The 24,689-nt window shown below is 40.6% G+C and overlaps 1 protein-coding gene across 9 annotated transcripts in view; it reads right to left on the reverse strand.

The window, feature by feature from the left end:
- Positions 1-24,689, reverse strand: part of GREB1L (GREB1 like retinoic acid receptor coactivator) — a 131,171-nt gene that overhangs the window by 82,715 nt on the left and 23,767 nt on the right. Inside the window, exon 1 of one of the 9 annotated variants that reach the window (XM_035316634.1) lies at positions 2,135-2,206. The exons of 7 other annotated variants lie outside the window; for them this stretch is intronic. The gene's annotated coding sequence lies outside the window, so the exon portion shown is untranslated. Of the gene's footprint in view, positions 1-2,112; positions 2,207-24,689 lie in introns of those variants that run through there. One more of the 9 variants, XM_035316633.1, reaches the window with a different exon arrangement.

Genomic DNA, 24,689 nt, shown 5'->3' on the forward strand with positions numbered 1-24,689 from the left:
GATACAAATTACGGTACATATCGACAAGGAGATCTGCTACAAAAGCGCAGTGAAAGGCACCCCATTAAAAGAAATAAATTGCAAATACCTGTTACCTGGTGGCTTTGCAAAAGCACAAAGGCATTAAACATGTCTGAGGGGGGAAAGACACACACATCTAGTAATACTATAAGGACATCCTTTGAAGACATTTGTACCAACACGCTTATATTGGGACAAACTGAAGTGTAATCCAATGGTTGTTGTGGGAGAGTGGTTTTCCCCTGATCCCAAACTGTCCTGCTCTGGGACATCACCACACCACTCCTCGTGTGTTTGCTCCAGACACAACCAGGGACACAGAAGACTGACAGAGCAGAAACCTCTCTTCTGTTATAATGCTTTTAGAGGTAACTTCTTACCTAGCATGGCACTCAGGCACAAACACGATGTCATGAATTCACAGAAAGAAAAAGGCAGCAATAGTTGTAAGGTACGCTGTAAAGAAGGAAGCAGATTTTTAAAAGAAAAATGACTGGAAGCCATAATGTGCATATGTACATGCCATATAAATCTACATGGAGGGAAGCACCAGATGCTGTCATACACCAGGCTCGCCTTAAACCTTTATACTGAGGAGAAGGAAAATAAACTGAAACTCCGAGAACCAGCCCATCATCACATAGAGAAACACTTTCTATCGAGTCACCCGAAGCGTCTGTATTTACAGCCATCAACCAGTCTGAATCCGAAGATGGATGCTGCCAGTAACCATATAAAACGATCCACTTCAGTGCAGTTAGCCTTTATACTGCAGAAGGACAACAGCGTGATCTTTGGCCGGCAGTCACAGGCGGCAGATCCCCATTAGTGATTTTTTAAAGTATCTGACAAAAGTGGCAGAGTACTCTAAGCAAACGGGCAAGCCGATCAGCTCAGAGTATTAGAAGAAATGCTCAGACACTTAATCCAAGCAGTCGCCGTATTTCAGTTACCATGAGTTTTTCTAAGCAAGGTTACTTCAAGTTTTGCTGCTCTGGGTTCCCTCATCACTACGATAATCCAGAAAAACAGAAACACTTGCTGCTTAACCGCTGTTCCTCATGGCCACACAGTATGGCCAGATCTTCCTAAAAACGCTAATGCTAAAAAGTCCGTATCTCTTTGAGGAATTCTAGTTATTTTTACATAGGGGCAAGCACCTGACTCAGCAGTGTCCCTTCAGCTGGGACAGCCACAGGCACAGCTCTGGGCATCTGACTGAACATCTGGGAGGTGGAGGGAATCAGTTTCTCGTTCCTAAGGTCAGTCAACAGAGCTGGCAGAAGGTCCCTGGAAGGAAGCCCCACACATACACTGCAAAATTAATGGGTTCCCTTGTAGACCTGGTAGGATAACCATAAGCAGGTCAGGCCATCTTCACTACCCATGCTGATCGACATCCTCTGGACTGTTGACTGCAGTCTTAAATTAATACTGCTTTTGCTGAAAAGCCCTCCAAATGAAGACATTCACAGAGCTCCCTGAAGCGATACACTTGAGCAAAAGTTTGGGCTACAAATACCAGACATGAGAATAGTTATCCTAGTAGAGTAGAAACCATCCATACACACACTATTCAGGCACTGCTTGGCATGCCAGAAGTCTAGGCGCGTTTCTGAAAATACATATCAAAGCATTTTACTTTAAGGTTGGTGGAGAAATCAAACAAATTGCTCTTTGAACAATTAAAAAGAAATCTAGTGTAGACAAAGGTCTAGATGAGAGACACAGGACTGGGAAAGGCTCAGTTCTTCCACATATGCAGTGGTATGGCAAGGAGAGAAAGAAAAAAAAAAATCAGTCTAGCAAAGAAAAGGCTTTTCAAAAAAGAATTTCATAAGAAAACTAAGATTTTGTTCTCACACACACTGAAATAGAAAGGAGATCTCATGAAGACTCAGAAATAAGGAAAAGATCATTCTACTGCTGAAGTACAAGAGGGGAGCAGTGGATGGAAACACTGATAAGGGGCTCTCTCTGCTTGTGATTACGATCCCAAAAGGGTCTGCTAAAGGTGGGATGAGGAGAATAACAGCATTTTCTTCTGACATTATAACCAACTTACACTGAACTCCTCAGGACAGAGACTACCTTCCTATAAACCAGTACAAACCTCGGTTCTTGTCAGGGCTTCTTTAGAAACCACTGCAAAATGCATCAACTGAGAAACCTGGAGAGAGAGAGCCTGGAAAAGAAAAGGCATTCATATTCCCAGCTGTTAATTATAACATAACAATCAGAACTACATACAAAGGCATTTAGTAACCTAATCCTCTCTACAGGTCTATTACGTCTGACTTGCTGTGAAGCGGACATCCCTCATCTGCACCCCTGTCTTTCCCAGGAAAAGGCTCCATTGCTGCTGTATGTACTGGCTTTCAAGGCCGTACCCACACACAGGTCTGTAAGGGAAACAACATGCTTTGTGGAGTGGGAACCTTTTCTCTGAACTCAAAAGCAAGACAATGTTTTGTTCCCTACTTATTATGTTCTTATTGTACAGGCAGTTTCTGAGAACAGGTTGTGTAAAAGCTAAGTAGGGAGAAAAATACTGGCTTCCCTGCCTGTCACCCCTGAAATCCCTAACGTGGCAATAAGCAGTACTTCCCCACCATATGCTGCACGCTTCTGGTGCCTTCCAGAAAGCCTTTTTATCTGATGCTGAGAGCAGACTCCTGCCACAGATCTGAATGCAAAGGACCAAATGTATTCCACCAATGGGAGATGGAGTTGGGGAAAATGCATAGTTGAGGATAGAAAGAAACAGGAAATCAATTCTCAGAGATGCTATCTTTACTTCGTTGCTTCTGTTCCACCTCCTCGTCCCATGCTTGCTCTCTGTCCCTCGCCAGTTTCCCACCAGACCAGCTCTTTTCCCAGCTACAGAAAGAAGGAAACCGTACTAAGATCATCTTTCCTCTGCTGATGCAGTGCAGCTCTTTCTTTAGAGTATCGTCTGGTTTACCCTGGCCTATTTTGGCCACCATCTGAGAAAGCACCAACTCTTTCTTGCAGTTTTTTCTGCTCCCTGAGTACCAATCCAGATCTCATCTAATGACAAGGTTTGAGATCTTTGGGAAACCCTGAGAAATCAACAGAAAGATGAAAATTACAGTGTATGAGGAATAAACAGCCATTTTTCTTTTTGGAAAACCAGGGGCCAGCAGGATAACAATTCCAGATAAGATTTAAATAAACATACGTGGGAGGTAGCAGGAAAGGCAGTGGGTTCCTCACACTCAGACGCATACAGGTAATGACCTCTGTCTCTCTTGCTCTCCCAGAGCTAACAGTGCTGGTTATTGCACCCCTCCAGTGTGATCTGGAAAGGATCCAGTGCACTACTGATTACATTTCATCCGCAGTTAGTTTAACCTTTGAAACATGTCAGTCAGTGGCAGGGAACAGGCCAGCACGTAGGGTCAGCTCAACCTTGTTGGTCCCCACATTCTCCCAGTGTTTGCACAGAAAACAAGCCTGCGCTCAGGGATTCCTCCCCGATAAATACAAAAAGACACGACAGGGACAGCAGTGAAACGGAGATTTTATTGAGAGGTGCCACCCACTCACACCCAATCATCTACCAAAGCAGGAAATATGCTTGTTCTTATTTTTCCAAAACTGTAAGAAAAAATGTATGGAAATATTCTCATTAGGAAGGCAGAGATGTGAGTGTCTTATCTAATGCCAGATACCAAGAAGATGTTGCAGATTACTCCTCCATGAATATGGGAAGAAAAAAAATGTTCTGCAATGACATCGAAGCAACTGGATCAGCAAGCGTAACAATAATACTCTGTGCTAAAAGAAAGGTTAAAAATAAATAACTCCTATTCAGTTGCCCATTTTTTCCAAGTTCACTTCCTTTCCAGAACACTCTCTTTTGACACTCACATTTTGTCTGCTGGAGACCTAATTTTCAAAAGAAAAAACAGCATCTTCAATTGCCTTGTACTTGTACAGAAAAGTACAGGACTTACCAAGAGCAGATACTTTATCCCTTTCTAAATATTTTTTTAGGTTTCAACAAAACCCTTAGTCACAGGAAAACACATGCAAAGGGAGAGAAGCACTGAAGTTCTTAGCTTCAGAAAGCTTCTAGTTAGTTATTTAGGGTTATACATTTTCCTTCTGCAGACTGAGAGCATTTTAAAGTTATTAAAATGGAAAAAAAAAAATCCTTAGGAACTACTGCCCTCTAACATAATAGCAGCAATGCTTAACTGTCCCTTGGAGCATGTGCACTTGGATTTTTCATTATTTGGGTAAGTGTTTGTGTGGACGGCTCAGGGAACACAGGCTTTTCAAAATCCAGGAAGAGGTGAAGAAGAGGTCACTTCAGCAGAATTCATTTTCTCTTACATTCTCAGAAAATTCCTCTCCCTACTAGCATTTTCCTGAGGTTCCTTCAGTTATAATACAACGGTACCTTCGGGTGTACCCCACCACCCTTTTATCTCCTCCTCTAGCATAACCCTTTTAACTCTTCCTCTAGCATTTTAACACAAGCACTGGTGATGGTCCTGAAGGCAGGAGCTGGACGGACCCCCCAGACACCCCTTCCAGCCACCATTTCAGCGCCGCCATCGTCAGCCCATTCCCTCAGGGGCAGCATCTGCTCTGCAGAGGAAAGGGAGGCCTCCCCCTTGCTTCCACTCGTGCTGCTGTAAAACCCCCACGATCCAGCACCAGTTCAGAGCCTGGCCTCTGGATTTTCCTGGAGGAACAATCAGGGTCTTCAGAAATGGGCTGAAAGCCACATGGGCTCACAGGGAGAGTCGTGCATCAAGGTTTAGTACGCTGAAGTAAGGTCGGTTCGCCTACAGAAAATGGAAGGAGGGTGCTTCTCTAAGCACTCGCAAAACACACGCCAAGCAAACAAAGCAAAGCCTTGGGAAAATTCAGCCTTAACTCTCCTCACCTCCCCAACCCCTGAGGCTCTAAAATGGTCAGAATCCAACACCAAAGTATGTAAAAAATATACTTTTAAAATTATTTCTATTACCTCAGAGCCCTCAGTTTGCATACCAGGAAAGATGCTGCACAGACCTCAAGGTCAGCTCCTGCCCAAAGCTTTCACAGGAGACACGGGGGCACACGAGGAACACAAGCACCCCTATGCCTACATAGGACAGGGCCCTGGACTATGCTGGATAATGCCAAAATCCAAGCCCAGAGCTGGCCTGGCCCTAGATCAAGGTCGGCTGTGTCTGCCCCATTAGGCACTGAGGGCTGAATGGATCCCAGGGCTGACATCTCAATAACAAGGAGAGACAAGGGGCAGATAATGGAGAGAAAAAACCCTCAGGGATTTGAGGGCCTTGAAAGAAAAGATAAAGAGCTTAGGTTCGATGCTATAAAGACAAGAAAATGCCAACAGAGGAATGCAAAAAAAAAAAAAAAAAGGTAACACAATCAAAGTGATGGGCTCAGAAAACAATTTTCACCCAGAGCAAGCACTAGGCTCCATTTGGCCAGGCCAGCGAACAAGAGCTTGAAGTAGCAATGATAGGAGGTGAAAACCTGTGTTCCCTCCCCAAATGAAAAAACAAAACCACCCCACGAGGGACTTCGGGGACTAAGGCTCTCTGTGAGGGAGGGATGGACACCAAGCGCTTTCATCAGGCCGAGCTCAAGCTGGCAGCTGAACGTCCTCGAGGAGATGTCAGGGAGACAGGCCGAGGTTTCAGCTCGAGCCCGGGGAGACGGGTGATTCACTTTATGGCCTGTGAGTGCTTCCCTCCAAAGTTCACACAGGAAGATCACGTCCCCTTCAAATGAATTTATGCAGACGGCGGTTCATTTGTCGGGGGATAAAAAGATGATACACTTTCATTTCAAAATGAAGACACACGACGTCTTCAGCAGATAAAAACTAGCAAAAGTCAGTACTGCTATGAGAACAACCTCTGCGGATGCTTGTTGCCCCACTTCAGTGGGAGTTTACACCACGAGGCTACTCACACGGGCCCGCCAAGCCAGAAAGGCACATCGTTACGTCCTGTTAAGCCCCATACAAAGTCCGTACTCCTCAGAAGATGCAGATAAAAAGCAGATTGTGCAGGCAGATGCCCCTGCAAAGTAACTTCTGAATTTAAAACAAACGCAAAGCAATACAGTTCGTGCTCCAAAATGGATACCTGAGAAAATGATATGAAATTGGATATTTCAAGAAAATAAATAAATAAATAAATAAATAAATAAATAAAAATAAAGTGTGAGGCAAGCAACGTTCTCTCAAACCAGACAAAACCCACATTTCTACTGATGCTAAGAGACTCGGTAAAACTTTTTTTAAAAAAGCTTCTTCAAAAAGTTATTCCCTGTCCATCCCGTTATCCAGTTTCCTGTGCCTTTCTCACATGACCTTGTAATCCCTAATGAGGTTTCAACATGTAAAAATAAAGGTTGAAGCCAAAATTAAGTGTTACCTCCTCACTGAGGCAATTATTCACGTCAGGCATTTGATACAGTAGACAAAGCAGAGTGGCAGAGGGACACAAAAGAAAAAATGTCATTTCACTGCCACTGAAATCAGGCATTGAAACTTGTTCATTGATTTTCCTTCATTAAAAAATAACTGATTGTAAAAGAAGTGTTACTTTGTAGGATCAAAGCCTATCCTACAGGAAACGCACACACAAAGCATTTGGAAATGAGGGTTAATTTGGCATGCAATTTAACAGCATTAGCTTTTATCAGCAGCATTTCAAGGTCAGGCACATCCATGTTTAAAATGTTTGGTCTTGTTACTATTTCAACTACAGTGTACTAGAGGTCAACAATTTTAAAGTGATATTAATTTGAAGGAAAGCTGCACCAAAAATTAAAAAAAAATAAATCAATATTCAAAGTATACTATGGCAAACATCAAAACCAGAAAAAAAACTATTCCAGAGATGCACAACAAAAAAAGTGATATGGCTCTTTAAATCTCCAGTTCCCTTTTATTAGTTCAAGACTTAACCCTTCCAAGAGAAAAATAAAATCGACAGATCAAAAAAACACTCTCCTTCTGAGCACAGGACTAAGTCGCTGATCACGCCAGACTGATGGAGTCCTCTCACTGACATAGTTTGTGCAACATTTAAAGAGTTCTTTTGAAGACTTGCTTAACATTTCAAGTGGCATAGTCAAAACAGCCTCACATTTTAAAGAGTGTTTTTGCCAAGTCTCTGATTTTTTTTTTTTTTACTTAAACCTATTCAGTTCAGAATTCAAATTAACACATTATATTCATCTGCCAAGAGATTAACTTAAAATGTGAGATCATTCATTTTTTTATTATAGTATACACTTAGTTTATTTAAAACATAAAAAAAGGCAATGGATAAAATAAATTATTAAACAGAGGTCCACAGCTCCAATAAAAAAAATGCTCCACAAGCACTTATTGGAGATTTTCCCTGTTCCTGAAGATTTATAAGATTTGGAAACTAATGCTCAGTTTCATGCTTTCGCATTCATGGTTCTGCTATGGAAATGTTTTCCACATCTCTTCACTGAAAGCTTGATCTTCATAAAACCTAAAAACCCACAATGTTGACAGACTTCAACAGTGGCTGGCACCTTATGTTTCATGGGATCAAGTCAGTACTACACTTGAAACAAATACTTTGATCAGTCAGTTACTAGCAGAACCTCACAGCATTGTGGATGTATGCCTAAGAGCCTTACAAATGCTTACAGGACAGTAATGTTACAGCACTGAAATCTCTTAAGCCTCTTCCTTTGCATTTTTCTGTCACGGTTCAGAATGCCATCCTATTACACCAAAACGAGAGAGGGGAAAAAGTTGTCCTCGCTCCTTGCATGAGCATAATTAATCTTCTGACACCTTGACAAAGCAGCTTGTTGATAGTGAAAGAAAGGATTTTTCTGATTTCCTCTCAAGACAGGAGATGGTCTTTATCCATCATCCCTTCTTCCTGATCTCTTCTTCCAGAGCATCCCCATCAGCAGAACTGTCTATCAGAGCAGACAGCAGGAGGGAAAGGTCCGAATGATTGATAGGGCACCAGTGCCTGACAGTGCTATTTAAGTGTAGGAACCCATTGTTAGAAACTTACTTTACAGCAGTTAAACAAATATAATGGCAACCAATTCAACCATTGTACAGCCAGAGTCAGCTCAAGCTAATAAGTAAAGTTAGCTAATTACGCTGATCTGATTTAAAATCCAGACAAATTGTAAAGACAGAGTTAGCATTATTACACAATGAAGGGAGAGAAATTTTAGAGGAGAAAGTTTTAGACATACTATGCTTTCTGAACTGAAGCTTCCATCTGCACTCTTCTTTGTGCGCAGGATCATACACCCAGGTCTCCTTTCCTTCTCTCTCAATCATGGATGCGCCTGCTAAGTATTCCTAACTAATAGAAATAAAACAGTATTTCTCGCAAAACAGTTTCAATCACCTCCTCTTCCCTACGTCCCCCAAGTTCTAATGTATTTAATTGTGAAAATCGTGAGGAACTTCAGTTTTCCAGTGGAAACCAATAAAAAATGCCTTCTTAAAGGAGGACACTATATGCTACAGACCAAACCAAACTCTACCCTAGCAACATATCTTTGAGGATGCTGCTTTGGTGCAATCCACCAGAGATATCCTTACGTAAAGATGATAATTGTGCATACTTCTCAAAACCATGCACTTAACAGGCAAAATGCCATTTTTCTCAATATGAGTATATACTTGTGTTATATACGCATTACATATATTTAGCTTATCCTGTAGTTCCTGTCCATTCATACCCCACACCTTCCCCAGAAAAAGACTTGGGTATAATTATATGTCCATTTAATTCTTTTCTGCAGTCACAGAAAAGGGGAAAACGGTGTTATTCATTCCTTCTAAAGCTCTGATTCTTTGACAACTGCTGGCCATGGAGGATACGAGTCCAGGTCAGAGAGGACCAGGGCATGGCACTCTGGGAACCGCTCCCAGCCAGGGAAGTCTGACACAGTTCTTGGTGACCTATTTTAAACATAAATCAGGGCACAATCTGTACAGACCTCTGCCTCACAAATGCAATCACCAAAGCAAAAGCCTACTGGAGCCTGTGCTGTCTCCCACTGGGAAAAGGCAAGAAAGACAGTTTCATTCAAGATACAGGAACTCAATAACCCCTTGGTTTATCTATGCCACTCTGTCCTTGACTGCTTATTTTAGGACTTACCCCCCATAAAAATAACTGTGCATGCTCTCTGACCCTGACCAGTTCCCCATGCACTCTTCTTTCACTCAGTTACACCAGAAAATCGAGCTAGCGTTTTTCCCTCTGATGTATAAAATCAATTCAGTAAAATGAGCTGCCCAAAAAGTAAATACAGTGTCCTTTCCATAAATTGCATGAAATTTTAGGGGACACCAACCAGGCTGGAGCAGTCTGTAAGCTAAATAATGTTTATGTCAGAGCAAGAGTAAGAAACCGCGTGTTCTTTCTGCAGAGAAGATTGTAGGCCACAACCCAGAGAAAGATCTCCGTGTCTCTTCACTGGTATTTTACGAGAATGCAAGTGTTCAGAATCACTTAAAGGAGGAAATGTGGGATCTAACTGTGTGGTCAACTACACCAGTGGCAAATCTCCAACGAGGCAGAATCAGGATCAATGTCACCTCACTCCTGCTTGTTGAAGCACTTTGTCAGGGTCCTGTCAGAATTACTGCTACAGCGGTCACAGATGTTGATACTCCTGTTAATTCAAGACTGGGAAGAAAAAAAAAATCCCCAAACTTTGTTATTATTGTTTTATTATCTTCTCGCTTCCAGTCAAAGCATACCAAAGCTGAAAGCATGCAGAACTGCGAAAAACAGAGCAGATTTCAAAGCACTTTTATTCTTGGGTATAGCCATGAAATAAGAACAAACAAGAACAGGAACGAAATCATGATTGGTAGTAAATAGCTCTCAAACAATTACAAACTATTAGTTACATATTTTCCTCAAATTAGTAAGACTAATTTCCTGACAACAAGTCCAGAGCCCGTAGGTACCATAAACCAGAAAGAAAAACAAATCCCTGCTTGCTGTTTTGGTTGGTGTCTCTGCTTGCAGCAATCTCTCTACTGCAGCTGTACTGCTCCCTAGATACTTATCTCCCAGATCTTTCCATAGCCATCTCACACAGCAGAGCAGGGAGTCCCCAGGAAAACACACTCTTACCAGTCTTATGAGAAATTCCTGCAAATTCCAAGAAATCAAAACCTCGTTCAAACTTCTCTTCCTCAGATCACACGCTCAATTTTCCCATTACTTATTTAGCAAAAAAGCCCCCCTCAGAAAAACAGATCTGGCTGTCCTCAGGAGACCCAGCTGTCCACCAGAACACAGCTCCACAGGAGGTCATTCTGCAAAGGGGACCAGCCAGCTCACGTGCAGCTTTTTGGTGCCTTTCAAAGACCACCCTTTTTCTAAAGTCAACTGTGGGTACCTTCACAGTGCACTGCTGAAGAGACATCATTAAGAAAAATATGCTCATGCTTTTTCTGTTTGATCCTAGGCAGCATGGAGACATGAAATTTCTTACAGCAAATGGCTACTCTAAAAGAAAGGCAGGTACTAGTGGTTACTAGTGGTTCCCCCCTATACATTAAACAGAACATGTTCTGTTCAGGAGACGCGCATTCATTCAGATGAAATTAAGGGAGCACAGAACTGTGGGTGGTTTTTGCTGGCAGTAGCTGTCACAACAGCAAGTACAAAACATTTCCCTCTCCATGCTAAGTGCTTCCTGGGCACTTACTCATCAGCTGGCGGAGTTCAGATGCAAGGTGTTCTTCACTAGGAACGAGGAATCTGTTTGGAAAGATGAGGACCATTTGCCTCATAAACAAGTGCCATGATACTTGGTAGGACAATAATTTCAGGGTTGTGCTAGGGATATATGTAATAGTTCATCTGGATGGAAAAGTACTGTACAGTTGAGTACACTATTATTTGCTAATTTGATCCTTCTGCTAGAAAACATGTAAGACAATTAATGCCAGTGCTCCTGGCCTAGAGTAGCTCAGCAGCAATCACGCTTCCTTGGTGTAAAATAAGCCAAGGCATGGCACAACCATTTTTAACCAGGAGCATTTAGGTATGGCATGAGATGGACCAAGCAGAACACCACCCCCAGTGCTGTACAATTGCTTGCAGAGCCAGACTGGTCAGAATATCTCCATATAACACAGTGAAGTACTGTCTTCATCATTACAGCATGCAAGAGGAAACCAAAGGGCAGTTGGTCAATGAAGTAATTCCAGTGAAGAAAAATCCTACTGGCAGAAAATTTCCTTCGTTCTTTAAGGTTTCTGAGAAAGCCATCATTTACAGCATCAAGACCCAATCAAGTGCTTTTTCCCCTCCTGATGCTTGAGTAGCAGATAGAGGAATGTGTAGTCCTACCTACACCATGATCCGGAGCTGGCCCTCAATGCAATGGTACCACAGCCTCCTGAAGAACATGAAAGAGAAAGCTGACTCCAGCAGAAAAGACCCAGCTCAAAGATGCATGACTTCTAGAGTACCAAAAAATATATAGATATATAACAGTATTATAATCAATGTTTTCTCTATATTGACCCTCTGAGTGGTTTCTCAACCAGTCAGTCATCTGTCGGACACCATAAACTCTTTTCCTCCACAGAAAGAAGGAACTCTCCCTTGCTACACTGACAAACAAGCTGTTTTGAACTTCATCCAAGCAGAGAATTTATAGAGTGCATGATTACAGCTCTGGTGCCCAGAAATAAGTCAAACATCTGCGTGCTAAATACAAAAATGCTTGTCAGTTTCTGTTTTTGGAAGCAGCATGCATTTCTGTCCTGGAGATGAGTGACAGTGATGAATAAGTTTCATGACACAACGTGCAACTTTTCTTCTTCACCAATTCATCTATATGCCCAAAGTTTTGCCCTTTCACCAAAAAAAAATAAAAAATAAAAAGGAAGAGAAAAATGTTGGGAAACTAGTAGCTACAAAACAATAAACAACTAAAACTTGCTTCAGATACAACAGAAAACTACAGAGAAAAAACAAGATGTAGGATAAACAAACAAACAAAAAAACAGTAAAATCTTTATTCAATATTTAATTGTAGTAGGAAGTGAGGTACAAGCCAGAGAGAAGCACACTATTGCAGTTCCTCTGACTTTTTGCACGCAGATAGAGCTGCATCTTCTGAAAATACATAACTTGGCACCTTCGAAAGGAACAACAGTTGAGTGCTCTTCTCGGTGGCACACAGCTAGCAAAACACATCCTTCTTGGAACTCAAAGCAGTAAGTAATTCTCATTTACAACAGAATCCTCTGTTCAAGCTTTCAGCTTCAAGGAAAAAATAAATGTTTTTTAGGCTAGAGTAACAAAAGACTTTGAACCAGAACCAGCAGTGAACTATAATGGTATTTATAGATAGCACAGCCTTGTTAAATCATCCTTTTAATTCTTCTCTCAACAAAAATAAAAAAACCTGGTAAAATTACTGACAATGAGGACATGATTCCTCACAGGAGTTCTCTCTCTTACCTATTACCTAGAAGACAAGCAGCGAAGAAAAAAATGTTACTGGAAGTTCTCTAAGCTACTAATTTATAATTCATTAGTATAAATTATTTGAACAAGGAAAAGGGTCCATCTAATCCAAAGCTCCACAAGAATTTTGCCTCTGTGCTATTAGCTGTACATATTTTTAATAATTCAGGGAGATATTTTTTAACAAGGTCTACATTTCCACAAATCTTTGTCAAAAGTTACTGCAAAGGTCTTAAAAGAAATTGGTAGCATCGCCAAAATTCTTCAAGAACCTACATCAGATTTTTTGTTATGTGACACTCAGTTCTCATGTTCATATATTAGCAATGTAAAGTAGGTAATAAAGAGGTAAAAGATACTAAGAGACTAAGCACGGATGTTTCTACCATTGTCAGACACAAGACTGGTTTCAAAGAGCAAGGACTGGGAACAGTTCATCCCAAAATACTATTAGGTTCAGATTTTGAACCAGTCACTTAGAGACTTGCCATCAGCAGCTGCTTGGTGTACGATAAGAATATCAATTATAGAAGCTGCATTTATAAAAAAAAATAATCTGTGTATTTTTATATTGTTACTTCAGCCCAATTTTAAGTCACTTAAATTCAACGTCTGAAATTTAAAGAGGTGTCTGAATGATTTGTGCTTGTTCAGTGCACGCTGTTCTCATCATGAACATTTAAAACATTTCTTATCTTCAAAAAGTACATTTTGTTCTCTGCCACTCAAGCCTGTACACCAAACACAAAGTTACAAATAAAAGCAGATATGTTGAAATGAATTATGGTTGTTTTTCATGGAAATGAAGTACAGCAGAAGAAACCATTTTTCCTTTGCTTTTTCTACCCCTGGGTATGCGGAAGGATAAAGTAACAATATAAATATATACTTAATTCCTTGCCTTCTAGCAAGTCTGACGGTATTTTTGAGTTCTGAAAGTATGTTTTCAATTATCCGTTAAGTCACAGCACTGCACAGATGTAAAGCTGCAATTACTCTTCATAAAATCATACACTACTCAGCATCCGCCCAGTTAGGATCACTGTCCAAAGAGATGGTAGATTAGTCACTAACTGTAGTGGCTCCACTTGAACGCTGTGGGAATTGATGTAACCCTTTATAGGGCAACATTCACCCCAGTAAGTGAATTAAACATAATCCAATGTTCTGCAAGGCTGGTAACTTTTTTTTATTGTTACTGTTTTGTGTGAGGTGTCCTCACACAAATCTCAGAGCCCTTCTTTCACAAGTAACTACAGCTGGACAGGAAAAAGCAGGTGAAGTTAAGCATGACACGCTTGGTAATATTAATTCTGGAAAGCAATGGCTTTACACAAAAGGGCCTTTTAGTTTAGTTTTAGTTTTCATAGCCCATTTCATAAGCCCATTTCAGAGCAAATATCAGTAAAGAGCTATGATAATATCTGATTTTTTCTTCTCTCCTTACTACATGGCTGTGGGTCTGCACTACAAGTATTTGAAGACCAGTTCCATAACACTTAGAAAGGGAAGTGAACAACAAGAATATTTTTTTTCCAGTCATCTCTATGCAGCCTGGTAGACTGTTCACAGATTTATACAAAACAGTTTTCAGAGAAAGAAATGGCAGAAGCAGACTTTATAGTCTGCAAAGTTTATTCATCACCCGCATTGTCTACAATATGATTTTAAACTAAAAATCAGTAAGCACAAAACAGTAAAACAATAAATTTATTGTTTGGACTTGAAAAAGATTTGATTTGTGACAAAAAGAGAGCTTGTTTCTTTTTTTTTAAAAAAAAAAACATCACATCTCCACAGAAGCACATGAATAATGCAATAAAATAACTGGTGGCTATGCTGTTACATAGTGAAAGTTAAAATTATTACAAGTTCAGTTATTATTCAGTTTATACTATTTAAAATTAAACCAATTTGCAACAGTAGCTATCCAAGTGAATTTTGAAACACCTTATTTTTTCTAATCAATAAAATAGCCTCATTTTTGCTAGCAAGTTATCCACCATTGGATTCCGTGAAAATGATGAATGCAAACAAGTTTAGACACTAGCACTTCAAGATTAAATAATTTTACTTATTGCAGAGCTGTAACTCAAGCATTCAAAGACTGTGTCACGTCAACGAAATTGAAGATAATCTTACAAGCAGCAAAATTGCAATACGGTTCTAAATTGGAACAAGCTATCCTAGTTTGCAAGGAAACATCTCAATTTTCTACTCTCGCTAATTTAAAAACAACTATATTTTGAGGGATTATATCTACCCCTGATTTAGCTTTCTCATGTGTGGTCTTGCCCAGTAATTAACTGGAAGAAATTAATAAAATAATTAACTAGAAGAAACAGAGAAAAACACCTTACAAACCAGTGTGGAAGCTAAAAAACAGTTTCCATTTTGAAGTCAAGCCAACCAAAACAGACAGAAAATGGAACAGATTAAGGATTCTTCTAACTCATCATGTACTGCTATAGAGCCACAGAAATCAGCAACATAGAAAACTATTTCAGAGTCAGTTGCTAAATGTCTTTCAGAATTTACATGCACATAGATTTTCTTTGAATTAAATGTCGCTATCCCAAATAGCATGACAATGTAGAAAAAGTGACTAACTTGACATAAATATCTTATGCTCTTATTTCAAGAACAAAGTGTGATGAAAACATCTACACAAAGTACCTCTCTCTCCCCACCACTGAGCAGGCAAGTAAGCTAAGACACCAGCAAAATTTGGGTTTAGATATATGTAATCTGAAGAGAAATTTGAAGATCTGACTTCATGTATTTTCCTCCTATGCTACAGCAAACGCTATATTGCCATGACTTCACACTGTAGTGAAACGTATGTCATCTTCAAAATCAACTTCACGTTTAAACGCTCTTCTTCCTGCTCTGTCGTTTCTGGTGATAAATAGTAGGAAATCAATGAGGAAACATCATTTGAAGTGAGCCATTCATCATGTACCGAAAAGGGTAAGTACCCCATAAATTGCAGTGATCCGCTTCCTTCTAGAATCACACAACAGAAGGCAACATCATTTGCATTAGCAATTTTTACGACCTCCGTAGAAAGAGGATAAGGTTAGGAAATGGCTTATGCTTGTCAGCTATAAAGCATTTGTTGGGTGGGGAAGGAAGAAATTTTTCAAGAGAATCGGAGTTATCGGTAAGCCAGAAGGGGGTGGGGGGAAGGAAGGGAAGGAGGGTACAACATGTAGCAGTCCTATCAACTACTTGTCTCCATACTTAAGAAATGAGTGGATTGGCAATTCTCTTTGTAAAACTTACTAAAATTTCCTACAGCATTTCCTACCAATCTAACCTTATTATTTTGCAGTGTGCATGGAGGCCCAAGAAGTCTGCTATCATTGCCCATGACTGCAATAAACAGCACTTTTCCACAACCTAGCGAGACTAGAGGAACACTGAAAAAAGTAAAAGGAGAATCCAAATTCCGTGTTACACAAAATATCAAAAATATGAGCTCTACAATGAAAAGTAAATTTTATGAAGTCAAGCACTACATTTTCCCTTAGCACCATTTCCCTTCCCCACTCCACCCTGTGTTACATTTTGTGCTTTCTCCACCAAAAACAAGCAGGACAAACACATGGGGTAGAAAAAAGGTAAATAAAACTTGTAAGTTTTGATATGCCCCTTCACAACTTGCCAACATGATACATAAGGATATAACTAAATACCAGTCCTGCAAGAAGAATGAAGCTTTATATATGAATAGGCTCCTCCTAGGGTGCTAGGAAGAATGGTGTTGGGTGGAGGCGGAAAAAAGAAAGTAAGAGCTGGTTTTCTTCCCCTCAATTCATTTTACTGTATTTAACTTAGAAATGCTTCTCAGATTCCATTTGACATACCAGAGAGGCTGTTTTTAAGGTAATCTCATGCAAAACCCCATAAGATTTTCAAGTCCATACATCAAATCATCATCTAGTCTTCAAAACACAATTGTAGCAAAGCACCTCATATGTCTCCCCAAGTTAAATAAAATAAGCATCCAAGGACAACAATTAAGTAACAGAAGTTTCAGGGATGGAAAACCAAATTAAATGAAATGATTATGCATTTCCTATGACCAGAGGCTACTGTGCAAAGCACTGGGAAAAATATCTGAGCTGTGTAAAGCATTAAGTCAAACTAAAGGAACATCAGGCCACTTCCTCATCTTCCATACACCCACCAAGAATTAAACCCAAATATTTCAACAAAATTTGCCACAGTTCAAAAAAATTATAAATGAATTTTTGCACGTACAAATCTTGCAGCTCTGTTCTTTCTGAAATTTCCACCTTACACGAGACATTGCAAGTCACTAATCTCACTGGAGCCAGCCATCTGGGAATCCAAGTTTGAAGTCCTGCACTCACACCAAGGCTAAACTGAAAGGGGTCGCCCACCGTGCTGGCAGGAAGGGCAGAAACCCCACATTCAGCAAAACAGCCAGAACGCAGTAGGTTTTCTGGGAGCAGTGTTCCTAAAACTTTGTGCCATGCCTCAATTTCTAGCCTTTATCCATGATCCTGTTTTCTGACACCTGAGGACTCGTTCCCAGCCAGGCTCCTTTCCCTGCCTTCCTGCACTCTGGTGCCGAGATCGAGCCCGGCCTCTGCCTCACCCCAGACTCCAGGCTTTGATGTTTGCTCCGGCATGCTGCAACTTCTTAAGTTCCACATCACAGCCTAGCTCCTTCACCCCTGCCTAGCCCCTGAAATTACTGCATTTGTACTTCTTTGGTCCCTGACCTTGCTTATTCCCAGCCCTGCCCACAACCTGCTTCCATCCCGACACCAGCCTTACCCAGGTGCTAAGCCAAGCCCTACCACGCTCAAGCCACAGCAGTGATCACAGAGTATTTGTTGGCATATCTGAGCCCCAGATGGAGAGGGGTTTTGGCTGATGGTTTCTTGTCATGAAAACAAGCAGAAGTCAAGCAGCACTGCCAGTATTGCTGCAGCTCACACAGCGCTGCAGTGTTTAGGTTTCCTACATCTGCTTTGCAAACTGAAGTGGCAAAGGTCCTCGGAGCTCCTCCCCTCGGTCACGGTGCTCCACGCATACCACCATCAATGAGGCAAGGCATCATCAGTCAACAGGCTTAAGAGGTTTACCGACAGCAGAGGAATGACACAAGTTCAAAAAAAATATCTTTCTATTCGGTTTGAGGCGTTACAAAGGATGAAGTGCCTTGGCGAAGTATTGTTCTGATCTAACCCCCCTGCCTCCTCTCCCAGTGGTCTGTCCAGCTGCAATCCAGCCCATGTCGCTAACCAGTCCCAGTTGTCCTGAACAATCCTCATCCCAGTCCTAGTTCTGTCCCATCCCAACAGCTCTCTCCCATCATCCAAAAGCTCCTTATCAAACCAGAGTCCATGTTTGCAGATGAACTTGTCAGAAGCACTTTGTTTCATCACACCTTCTTTCCTCTCACTTCATCAGTTCTCAGGCTCCTCGACATGATATTCTCAGTGCCATTACCCAGCCTTGCCTTCCATGGCCGAATCACTTCTGTTTCCTATTCTGATTCCTATACCCTTTTTCCTCAAGCCAATCTCACTTTCTTCTAGCATGCACTTCTTTAGTTTCCAAACCCTCAGCTTTCTGCGCGGCCAGTCTGATCTCCTTCACCTTCTCCCCCCTCCTACAGCCATCACTCTGAGCTCCTCTATTTTTCTCAGAGCTCCTTGGTTTCTTTCCCCAAGAGTATTTCAATTACCCTCACTAGGTCAAGAAGCTCCTACCTGCACATTTCCTGAATTCAGCCAGTGAAATCTCTCACCCACACACCTAAAAGTCTCCTCAGTTTCAGTGCCTCACCTTCACAGGGCTTGGAAGGGCCAGGGTTACAAGTGAAGGCAGAAGTCCTGCTCACTCCCTTGCGTCTGTGGGCTGTAACAGAGTCACGAGGGAAGCAGGATTTTAGCAGCACACCCCTAGAAAGTTTCTGAGCACAGATTAGCTAGAAGTTTTGGCTTTTAACTTGGATAGCTTTGGCTGGGCTGACTTCTGAAGGGACAGCTAAGACGCAAACTCAAGATTAAATTGATCCCATGCCAAGCACGAAGTAATTACAGTGCAAGGCTGTTAAAAAAAGAAAGGAAGAAAGAAAGACAGAAAAAGAGCAAAAAAAGAACAGTGCTCTTATAATGTTTTCCCTTCTGCAAAGGAAGGGATTGTTTCATCTGTACGCTCGATGCCAAAAACTGCCAAGTAGTATGACTGAAATAAGGGGACAGAGAGAGCAGCCTAACAGCTGTTCAGCAGGCACACGCTTCACACAAGTAACCATAGCTTTGTGAAGCGCTTGTACAACAGAAATTACTTGCAAAGTTTAACAGATTACATTAACAGTTTCATCTATAGTTATAGATATATATATAAATCAATCAATCTTTGTCCAAACCAACAGTTCTCACTGGTCCCTTTTGTTTGTTTCTTAAAGTTGCTCTTCTTTCATTGCCGATTTTAACCTTAGTAAGAATTTTAGCCTTCATCTTTCCACCACTCCCCCCAACTCCCAGAAGGGCTCAGACAGGAACTTCAAGTTTACATACAATTATTTCATACACAACTGACTTTGGACCATCTCCTCTACAAATCCTTTAGCTTATGACAAAGTTCATATGCATTTGCTGTTACCGTTCACTGCCAAAGTCATTTACTGCGTAGTTTCCAGTCTCTTGAGACAAAGTTTGTCTTTTTAGTAATAAATCAATGACTTTGTAAACTGATAAAATCACTTTGCAGAATCACATCTACCATACACACATCAGGAGGCCACAGATTCTGGCAGATACAAACTCACCGGCTCTGCACTGCTGGAGCTTTACTGTGTGTAGGGAAACAAGAAGATGGCCTCCGCATTTAGTCTTGGCAACTACGAAAAAGTCACAAGAGCAAAATTAAAGATAAAAAGACTGGGTCATCTAATGCCTCTTGTCCTCTCAGGCTATGAAGAAATACATTGCTTAGTGCTGTATCCACTCCAGCTGTGACTCAGCTTAGTGATGTGTGACCTTCAGTCTCTCTGAAAATACTAGTCTAGCATTTTACTGCTTCACACGTCATCCAGTTGCAGGGACTGAAATCAGTGGTTTTCAAGAAACCAAATAATGGCCACTGGCTTCATTTCTCCATTTCTCATTTCTAGTCTTTTTAAAGGGGGACTAAAGCACAGTAAAGTCCAGAATTTGAAAAATCCCACCATGTCCAGTACACACACTTACACACAGGTGTAAGATCGCTGTACCTGCATACTAGAACAAATTGAGCCTGGTGCAATGAGGAAGAAGAGTATGGGAATCAAAGTAAGAAACAGAAGTGTTTTAGCCATTGAAGGCAAAGCTGGGTAATGGCATTAAGAATATCATGTCAGGGACCCTGAACACTGATCACTGTACACATGGAAGAATTGGTTAAGAATTGATTCAAAATTCAGACACAATTTTGCACAATTGAGCTACGGTGGTCAAAAGAAGCTAAAACACCCAGGGCCACACATCTGCAGCCACAATTTCCTCCAAATACATTATTTATGAATAAAATCCAAAACATACATTCCTGTACTGTCAGCAAAAGGTCATTAAAAAGCTTTGTTTGAAAGGCCTAGGATTAACTCAAGAAGTCTTAATTCAAATCTGATAACACTTTTTTTTTAATCTTTTGAAAATACACTACTGTTAACATTCACACATGGTCTGGATCTATAAAATCACCATTTATTTATTTTTGCTCTGAAACTTTTGAAGTAAAACAAAGTTACCCTAAAAGAAATGATGTGTTACAAACACATGATTTACTTTTCTCTTTAAAATATGGTAAATAGCATTGCTAGTCCAATTTTACACCACTGAAAAATAAAGCTAGCAAACCAGGTGCTCTTGTTTTTCACTGAAGTATGAAGGAAAACAATCTCAGGCCACATTTGCTTCAGCTGGCACAGCACAGAAGTCAGATGGTTGCATTGAAACCGTCACTGGTCATAAAGCATAGAAGATAAGTCAATAAACTGACCCTTTAAGATCTGCCTAGTGCAGTAATTGTCATCACTATCCAGCTGGCATTTAAAAAAAAAAAAAAAAAAAGTAGTCATGATCATGACCTTTGCATTTTTACAAACATTGGCTATTGTCATGAGGAAGACCTCTTTGGCCTCATAATTCACATGCTGTTAACAACCAGCGAGAACACAGCATGTTGTGTCAGTTACTAAATAATGTAAGAAAAATTGGATGTCACACTCATACCCCCACTGCTCCTGTGCACAACCATGCACATTGAGGCAAAGATGTATTAGATTGGAAGGTTCAGAAACATTAAAACTAGTTTTAATACTCATGGTCCTTTATTGGACTATATTTTTACTATTTTGAGGAAAGACAAAGGATTATTTGTTTTTAATTATTTGTATTTATCTTGTACTATTTGGTTTTGCCTGGTTCTGGGGGAAATGTATCTCATGTAATCACGTTTTCTGTAACGTTGTAAACCCACAAATCAATTTTATAAGAATCAGACAGATGTTCAAAAGATATTTATTCCCTCAATATTCATGAAGAAACCTGACCAGTCAAGCAGGACATCTGACAGTGTCCCCCCTTCTGGGGAAAGGCAGTACAAGAACCCACTGGAAGGACTGACCCAAACTACATCCCAAATACAGAAAAAGTTTTAAATTCCAATTTTACAGCTGAGAAATACGAATCTTTAGGAAGCTAGGATTCAACGGTTCTGGTGCTCCTGGAATTGCTTGTGATACTTAGTTCTATTACCTACAGAACCAACAAGGTCCAGAAAAGCAAACTGTACGCTGCTTTCATCTGGCTCACTGCCTGCAGAAAACGCACTGCAAGCACAGGACAGAACTGGAACGCTTTCCGCAGCCCACCTCATCCAACTCAGTGACCCACGCAATCAAAGAAGAATGATGGGATGGGCAGAACAACCTAAAACCAGACATGGCATGTCAGCCCGCAAGCCTCATTGCTTCATTCACACAGTGACCCACAGCAGATACTTAGAGAACACAGAAACCGTGACTTTCCAGTAGAAGTAATTATCCAAAATACTGTCCCAACCTCCACTGATCCATAGCTTGAGGCTCATTTAACAACAGCTATGAATTTGTGCAACCACTTTAAAAACCACCTAACCTTCCAGCATGCCAGTGTCTTGAAAAAGGAGCATCACAACTCACCTCACGCTTGCAGTTATCACCTTTTGTCTGTATTCAGCATAGTACTTACTAATTTCATTTCTTTTTCTACAGAAGACAAGAACAGGTATCACCATCTGCCCCACGTTATTTTATGGACCTCAGCTGTCTTTCTCCCAGGCTGAAGTTAAGTCTACTTAGCTGCTCCTTACACAGCAGTAGTTCTACACCTTTGATCACATCACTTTCCTCTGTGTTTTTTCCTATATTAATTATCTGTTAACTGGAGAAAAGGGGGAGTGAGACAAACTGCCTATTGCATTCAATATTTAGATACGCCGAAGATGCACGCGCGTGGCAGAATCACGTTTTCTGCTTTTTTCTCCTTTTGTTTTTCCTCCTAATAACTTAACATTTACTTTTTGTCTTTTTTTCCTACTACGGTCCATCAAGCTAGCATGTTAATGGCACTCTCCATTACAAAATCAAGACACTGTTTCTGAGCAATAACTTATTCAAAGCATCCACACAAAACTGAAAGGTATGCACTTTCCATGCACTTTTACTGAGCAATTTCTGAAATGAAATGTCATATATTCCCTGTACTACTGTCCCAGTCTATCACCAGGACAAAAAAGTAGGACAACGGGAATTCGGCTCTACTCTCTCATCTGTTATTATCGTATGTGATTCATTGTTACAGTGCTTCTCAACGAGGAGGAAAATATTGCATGTGAAAGGGTGATAATAAATCATAGGTCAGCTTAAGCTGACTAGAAATTCTGCACATGGTAGTTGAACAGCCCGAGAATGCTGACAAACCTTTTTGTGAACCCAGCCTGAGATTTATTGCAAACTAACGCCGTATTTAACTATATAGTGTCTTCACACTTTACTAAATAATGTTTATGAGGTAATAGGTTTAATTAGGGAAGTTTCAGGAGAAAAGGGGCTTAAATCATAAGTATATATTTTGTATGAATATCCTTAAGAATTAGGTAATTGAGTATTGACTCTTTTTTTGGGAAGAAATGTTACAAGCAATTAAAAAAATGATCTGAATATTTTTATCTGTCTGCTCAGCCCTTGAAGTTTTTACTAGCAAGAAACTGAGGTAAAATAAAATAAAATACCTGGTCTGATGATTTTTCAGCAGCCTGGCAGTAAATGACACTTTTCATATGCAGATAATCACATATGCACATGTTGCTCTATACTGACCAGTCATAAAAGATCAGAGAAGCAGCTGAGCGTGCGCCGTGTGGAAACCAGAAGATAAGGTGGATTTTTCCTCTCCCTCCTCCTGAAGGCTGGCAAAGATCAGTGAAATTAAACACTGCCCAAGGCAATTGTTAAAAGCAGTTTGGCCATTAAAGTCATGTCATCTGGTGACCCAACTGACCTACATTAAACCCAGGCTAAAGGGCAATGTCATCTTTCTTTTCCTTCAGATAGCATGACTTTGCATCTTCAGCACAGATGGAAGACAACCCCTTTGGCCTTCTGCCTTCTACTGTATCCCTCCTCACAAACCAAAGTTAGCCACAACCAGTCTTTTTGTTAGCCACAACCGCATCTGAAATAAAATGCTTAGTTAATTACCATTAGATGCATTCAGTTTGGATTGTCTGAATACACAACACGACTACCAATTTGCAGAAATGGTGTCCCACAGATACCAGGAGGGCTCGCTCCACCTCTCTGACCCACTCGAGCGTCACCACGCTCACAATCCAAGCCCGCTGCTTGCAGAGCTGCAAGAGGAACATTCCCCCCAGGCTCCTGTTGCTGTTCGACTGCCTGATAGACGTTTTGTAGGCACATCAAGAATTCGAGTGGCTCAAGTCGGTGCACGTACGCCGATTGGTTCGGTGAAGACGAGTATAATGGAGAGTGGGATTTTATTCTTGGGGAGTTTATGGGAAGGAAAGTGGATGAGAAGCGAAGAACAGGTCTGGGCTGCTTATCATAAATCCCTCATTTATGCATGGTTACCCCCCATCTTATTCAGTCACTGTTTCTGATAGCAATCAGTCTGCTTTAAAAAATATATAAAATGGGTAACATTTTGCAGACTCAGAAAGGCTCTCAAATCACTTCTATGTTCCATTCTCCCATCAGAGACAAACACTTCATCAAAACCAAAGAATATTCTTACCTTTCCTCCCATCTTTGATCAATGTGGGCTGCGAGACCACTTGTTTATGTTGCGAGAGCTTTCTTGTTTGGCAACAAAAGACATTTTGAAGAGCTGCCACTGCACCAGGAATGAAGTTTATAGCTTGATCCTACAAGGCCTGCGCTTCTTCATTAGGTATCTTTGTCAATGGGAATAAATTGCGAGGCTGCCTAACAGCTCAGGCAAACAGCCTGTTCTCATGGGAATTGTTCTTCTGGAGCATCAGAAATCTGAACTTGCTAGAATCTCAATGTTTTTCTTCAATTTCAGCTTATACAAATTTATAATCCATGCATTTCACAGTCTGCTATTTCTTTAGAAATTACACAAGTATTAGGATGTTTCTAGTCACAAAGACTTTAAGAGCTACCGCCTTATTTGAAACAGAGACATGCTGAATATTCCTACAGTTAAATCACCTTGTTGGTTTTACCCACAATTTCCATCTTCAAAATGTTTAAAGAGGTCTACAGAAACCCATATAACATGTAAAAGTGCAAACTGCTATAAGTGGAAAACATGGAATCCTGCTCTGAAAGACATCTTTGGAAACTACGGTTATTTTTGGAATTATTTGAATTTAGTCCAAAAAGCTTGGTGTTGCTTTTTGCAGTTCTCCCCATTCCCCTTTTGTTCTTTTTTTCTTTTTTGTCATCCAAATTATATGGAAAAAAGTCAAAAGCAATTCAAGACAGTTGGCATTCGACCTACAACTATTTCTTCTGGTCCTCAACCACACCTGGATCTTACCAAACTAAAAATTCTCTACCCCACTGAAGGGTAACGCTTTATTGTAGAAAGATCT

This window comes from Oxyura jamaicensis, chromosome 2 (assembly GCF_011077185.1).
Source record: "Oxyura jamaicensis isolate SHBP4307 breed ruddy duck chromosome 2, BPBGC_Ojam_1.0, whole genome shotgun sequence".
NCBI classification, from domain to species: domain Eukaryota; kingdom Metazoa; phylum Chordata; class Aves; order Anseriformes; family Anatidae; genus Oxyura; species Oxyura jamaicensis.